This window comes from Phacochoerus africanus, chromosome 13 (assembly GCF_016906955.1).
Source record: "Phacochoerus africanus isolate WHEZ1 chromosome 13, ROS_Pafr_v1, whole genome shotgun sequence".
Lineage (NCBI taxonomy): Eukaryota > Metazoa > Chordata > Mammalia > Artiodactyla > Suidae > Phacochoerus > Phacochoerus africanus.
In genome coordinates this window covers 58,224,972-58,230,971 of record NC_062556.1, presented here as the reverse complement: position 1 = coordinate 58,230,971, position 6,000 = coordinate 58,224,972, and positions in this window count along the sequence as shown.

Below are 6,000 nucleotides of genomic sequence, written 5' to 3'. Positions count from 1 at the left end.
TGCAACATGAGTATCTAGACAAAGTTCTCAATGCTATTCAGCAGGATCTCCTTGTAAATCTATTCTAAGTTGTGTCTGATAAGCCCAAGCTCCCGATCTCTCCCTCCCCCTCCCCCTCCCATCAGGCAGCCACACGTCTCTTCTCCAAGTCCATGATTTTCTTTTCTGTGGAGATGTTCATTTGTGCTGGATATCAGATTCCAGTTATAAGTGATATCATATGGTATTTGCCTTTGTCTTTCTGGCTCATTTCACTCAGTATGAGATTCTCTAGCTCCATCCATGTTGCTGCAAATGGCATGATGTCATTCTTTTTTATGGCTGAGTAGTATTCCATTGTGTATATATACCACCTCTTCCGAATCCAATCATCTGTCAATGGACATTTGGGTTGTTTCCATGTCTTGGCTATTGTGAATAGTGCTGCAATGAGCATGCGGGTGCACGTGTCTCTTTTAAGTAGAGTTTTGTCCGGATAGATGCCCAAGAGTGGGATTGCGGGGTCATATGGAAATTCTATGGATAGATTTCTAAGGTATCTCCAAACTGTTCTCCATAGTGGCTGTACCAGTTGACATTCCCACCAACAGTGCAGGAGGGTTCCCTTTCCTCCACAGCCCCTCCAGCACTTGTTATTTGTGGATTTATTAATGATGGCCATTCTGACTGGTGTGAGGTGGTATCTCCTGGTGGTTTTGATTTGCATTTCTCTTATAATCAGCGATGTTGAGCATTTTTTCATGTGTTTGTTGGCCATCTGTATATCTTCTTTGGAGAAATGTCTATTCAGGTCTTTGGCCCATTTTTCCATTGATTGATTGGCTTTTTTGCTGTTGGGCTGTATAAGTTGTTTATATATTCTAGAGATTAAGCCCTTGTCTGTTGCCTCATTTGAAACTATTTTCTCCCATTCTGAAAGTTGTCTTTTTGTTTTCTTTTTGGTTTCCTTTGCTGTGCAAAAGCTTTTCAGTTTGATGAGGTCCCATGGGTTTATTTTTGCTCTAATTTCTGTTGCTTTGGGAGACTGACCTGAGAAAATATTCATGATGTTGATGTCAGAGAGTGTTTTGCCTATGTTTTCTTCTAGGAGTTTTATGGTGTCCTGTCGTATATTTAAGTCTTTCATCCATTTTGAGTTTATTTTTGGGCATGGTGTGAGGGTGTGTTCTAGTTTCATTGCTTTGCATGCAGCTGTCCAGGTTTCCCAGCAATGCTTGCTGAATAGACTTTCTTTTTCCCATTTTATGGTCTTGCCTCCCTTGTCAAAGATGAATTGACCATAGGTGTGAGGGTTTATTTCCGGATTCTCTATTCTGTTCCATTGGTCTGTCTGTATGTTTTGATACCAGTCCCACACTGTTTTGATGACTGTGGCTTTGTAGTATTTCTTAAAGTCTGGGAGAGTGATGCCTCCTGCTTGGTTTTTGTTTCTCAGGATTGCTTTGGCGATTCTGGGTCTTTTGTGGTTCCATATAAATGTTTGGATTGTTTGTTCTACTTCTGTGAAAAATGTCATGGGTAATTTGATAGGGATTGCATTGAATCTGTAGATTGCTTTGAGTAGTATGGCCATTTTTACAATATTGATTTTCCCAATCCAGGAACATGGAATATCTTTCCATTTCTTTACATCTTCTTTGATTTCTTTGATTAAAGTTTTATAGTTCTCAGCATATAGGTCCTTCACCTCCTTGGTCAGGTGTATTCCGAGGTATTTGATTTTGTGAGGTGCAATTTTAAAAGGTATCGTATTTTTGTATTCCTTTTCTAATGTTTCATTGCTGGTATACCGAAATGAAACTGACTTCTGAATGTTAATCTTATATCCTGCTACTTTGCTGAATTTATGAATCAGTTCAAGGAGTTTTGGGGTTGAGTCCTTAGGGTTTTCTATGTATAGTATCATGTCATCTGCATACAGTGACAGTTTTATCTCTTCTCTTCCTATATGGATGCCTTTTATGTCTTTTGTTTGTCTAATTGCTGTGGCTAGGACTTCCAAAACTATGGTGAAGAGCAGTGGTGAGAGTGGGCATCCCTGTCTTGTTCCAGATTGGAGTGAGAAGGCTTTCAGTTTTTCCCCATTGAGTATTAGATTTGCTGTGGGTTTATCATAAATGGCTTTGATTATATTCAGGAATGTTCCCTCTATACCCACTTTGGCGAGGGTCTTGATCATGAATGGATGTTGGACTTTGTCAAATGCTTTTTCTGCGTCTATTGAGATGATCATATGATTTTTGACTTTTTTTTGTTAATGTGGTGTATGATGCTGATTGATTTGCGTATGTTGAACCATCCTTATGAACCTGGGATGAACCCAACCTGGTCATGGTGTATAATTTTTTTGGTATGTTGTTGGATTCAGTTGGCTAAGATTTTGTTGAGAATTTTTGCATCTCTATTCATCAAAGATATTGGCTGATAGTTTTCTTTTTTGGTGGTATCTCTGTCTGGTTTTGGAATGAGGGTGATGGTGGCATCATAGAATGTCTTTGGGAGTATTCCTTCTTCTTCAACCTTTTGAAAGAGTTTCAGGAGGATGGGCACCAATTCCTCTTTATATGTTTGATAAAATTCACCTGTGAAGCCATCTGGTTCTGGACTTTTATTTGTAGGGAGTGATTTTATGACCTCTTCAATTTCATTTCTAGTGATCGGTCTGTTCAGTTGGTCTGTTTCTACTTGATTCAGTTTTGGCAGGCTGTAAGATTCTAGATAATTGTCCATTTCTTCCAGATTGTCAAACTTGTTGCCATATAGTTGTTCATAGTATTCTCTTATGGTTTTTTGTATTTCTGCTGTATCTGTTGTGATTTCTCCTTTTTCATTTATAATTTTGGTTATTTGGGTTCTTTCTCTCCTCTTTTTAGTGAGTCTGGCCAGGGGTTTGTCAATTTTGTTTACCTATTCAAAGAACCAGCTCTTGGTTTTATTAATATTCCCTATTGTTTTTTGAGTCTCTATTTTATTGATTTCTTCTTTGATCTTTATAATTTCCTTCCTTCTGCTGACTTTAGGCCTTTTTTGTTCCTCTTTTTCTAATTCATTTAGGTGGAGGGTTAAGTTGTCAATTTGGGATCTTTCTTCTTTTTTGAAAAAGGCCTGTATTGCTATAAATTTCCCTCTGAGCACTGCTTTCACAGCATCCCATAGATTTTGAGAGGTTGTGTCTTCATTATCATTTGTTTCAAGGTAGTTTTTGATTTCCTTCTTGATTTCCTCATTGACCCATTGGTTTTTTAGTATCATGTTGTTTAGTCTCCATGCAGTAGGTTTTTTCTCTTTCCTTTTCCCATGGTTGATTTCTAATTTCATGGCACTGTGGTCAGAGAAGATACTTGAGATAATTTCTATGCTCCTAAATTTATTGAGATTAGCTTTGTGTCCCAATATGTGATCGATTCTTGAGAATGTTCCATGAGCATTTGAGAAGAATGTGTATTCTACTTTTTTTGGATGTAGTGTCCTGAAGAGATCAATGAAGTCTAACTTTTCTATTGTTCCCTTTAGGATCTCTGTTGCTTTATTGGTTTTCTGTCTAGAGGATCTGTCCATTGATGTGAGGGGGGTAGTAAGGTCTCCTACTATGATTGTATTCTCATCAATATCTCCCTTTATGTCTGTTAATATTTGTTGTATGTATCTGGGTGCTCCTGTATTTGGGGCATATATGTTGACGATAGTCACATCCTCTCCTTGGATGGATCCCTTAATCATTAAGTAGTGTCCTTCTTTGTCTTTCTTTATGTCTTTTGTTTTAAAGTCTATTTTGTCTGATATGAGCATTGCGACTCCTGCTTTTCTGTCATGTTTATTGGCGTGAAGTATTTTTCACCACCCTTTCACTTTCAATCTATATGTATCTTTTGTCCAAAGGTGAGTTTCTTGTAGGCAGCATATTGAAGGTTTTTGCCTTTTTATCCACTCAGCCACTCTGTGTCTTTTGATTGGGGTGTTCAGTCCAATGACATTTAAGGTGATAATTGATAGATGATTATTTATTGCCATTTGAACCTCGTGTTCCAGTTGATTCTATGGTTCTCCATTCTTCCTTTCTTCCTTTTTTTTTTTTTTGGTTGGATGGTCTCCTGTTATTATCTGCTTGAGTGTATTTTTTTTTTCATTTTTTGCAAATGCAATATTTGGTTTTGGGTTGTGGTTGCCCTGTTTTTTAAGTATGCTAACCCCTTCCCATAATTGTGTGTTTTAGCCTGATGGTCCTGTAAGTTCAAACACTTCATTACTATATTAAAATTAAGAAGAGAAACATACAAACAAAAACGGTTATTTACTTCCTAACATCCCTTGCCCACATTTTATGGTTTTGATGACTTTTTTTCTTTTTAGTTTTATTTTGTTTGAGGCCTGTTCATGATTAAATCTGTATGCTGGCTTATTTGAGTGACTGCTCTCTGATTGTGGTTTCCTCAGTCCTAGTTCTTCCTCTTCTTCTTTTTTTTTTCTTTTCTTTTTTCTTCCCTTTCCTTCCTTTCTTTTTGGTTTAGAGAAGTCCTTTCAATATTTCCTTTAACCTGGGTTTTGTGTTGCAGTATTCTTTAAGTTTTTGTTTGTTGGAAAACATTTTTATTTCCCCTTCTATTTTAAATGATATTCTTGCTGGATAGAGTATTATAAGTTGCATATTTTTTCCTTTTAGCACTTTAAATATCTCTTTCCATTCCCTCCTGGCCTGTAGTGTTTCTGTAGAGAAGTCATCGATATTCTTATGGGGGTTCCCTTGTAGGTAACATTCTGTTTTTCTCTTGCTGCCTTTAGGATCCTCTCTTTATCACTAACTTTTGCCATTTTTATTATGATGTGTCTTGCTGTGGGTCTATTTGGGTTCAGTTTGTTTGGGGCCCTCTGTGCTTCTTGTATCTTGAACCCAGTATCCTTTAGATTTGGGAAGTTTCCAGCGATAATTTCTTCAAATATATTTTCCATCCCCTTATCTTTTTCTACTCCTCTGGAATTCCTATTATGCATTGATTGGCCTGCTTTATATTATCCCATAGGTCTCTTATATTGCTTTCCAGTTTTTTGATTCGGTTTTCTGTCTGTTGACCAGATTGAGTGATTTCCATTATTCTATCTTCCATATCACTGATTCATTCTTCTGCATTATTCATTCTGGTTTTTACTGCCCTTAGTTCAGTTTGCATCTATGCAAATGAATGGTCTAGTTTTTCTTGGCTCCTCCTTATATTTTCTAGTTTCTTTCTGAGGGTATCTGCATTACTGTTCATATCTTCTCTTAATTCCTTCAGTATTTTCACTATTTCTCTTTTGAACTCCAGGTCTGTCTGACTGCAGAGATCTGTTTCATTGTTGACTGTTTTAGGTGAGTTCTCCTGTTGGTTTGACTGGGGGTGGTTTCTCTACTTCTTCATCTTGCTTGTTGTTTTCTTTCTCCTGAGGGAGTTGTACTCTCCATTATCGGGCAGTGTTTGCCTTGTCACTGCCGTGGAATATTTCCTGAGGGCTGGCGTTGTTGGTCAATCTTTTTTGAGGCAGTGTGGCTTTTCTGGAGTGTTGATGCGGCTAACAGTGTTTCTTTGAAGCAAAGGAGGACTTCCTGAGGGCAGACAGGACTGGGAGGTCCACAGCACGATGGTAGCAGATTTCACTTGGTCATGCAGAGCTTGCTCTGGTGTTTTTAGGCTGTGGGGTTCTTGCAGGGGGTTGGCGGTGTTGGGCAGCTGTTCCTCAGGAGTGCAGCACCTCTTGGGGGCTGGAGCAGCTATCTGGGTCACTGAGAACCTAAGAGGCTCTTCCCTAGGGCAGCCCAACTCAGAAGGATGGCCTGAGAATGTAGGTGGATCTTTTCACAGTCTGGCCAATCTTGTTGCAGCTTTTCTGGGCTGCAGGGGCTCTTCCAGGGGGCTGGTGGTGCTGAGCAGCTATTCCACGGGAGTGGGGCACCCCCTGGGGGCTTGGGCGGGTAGCAGGACCACTGGAAACCCAAGAGGCTCCTCCCCAGGGCAGCCCGACTCAGAA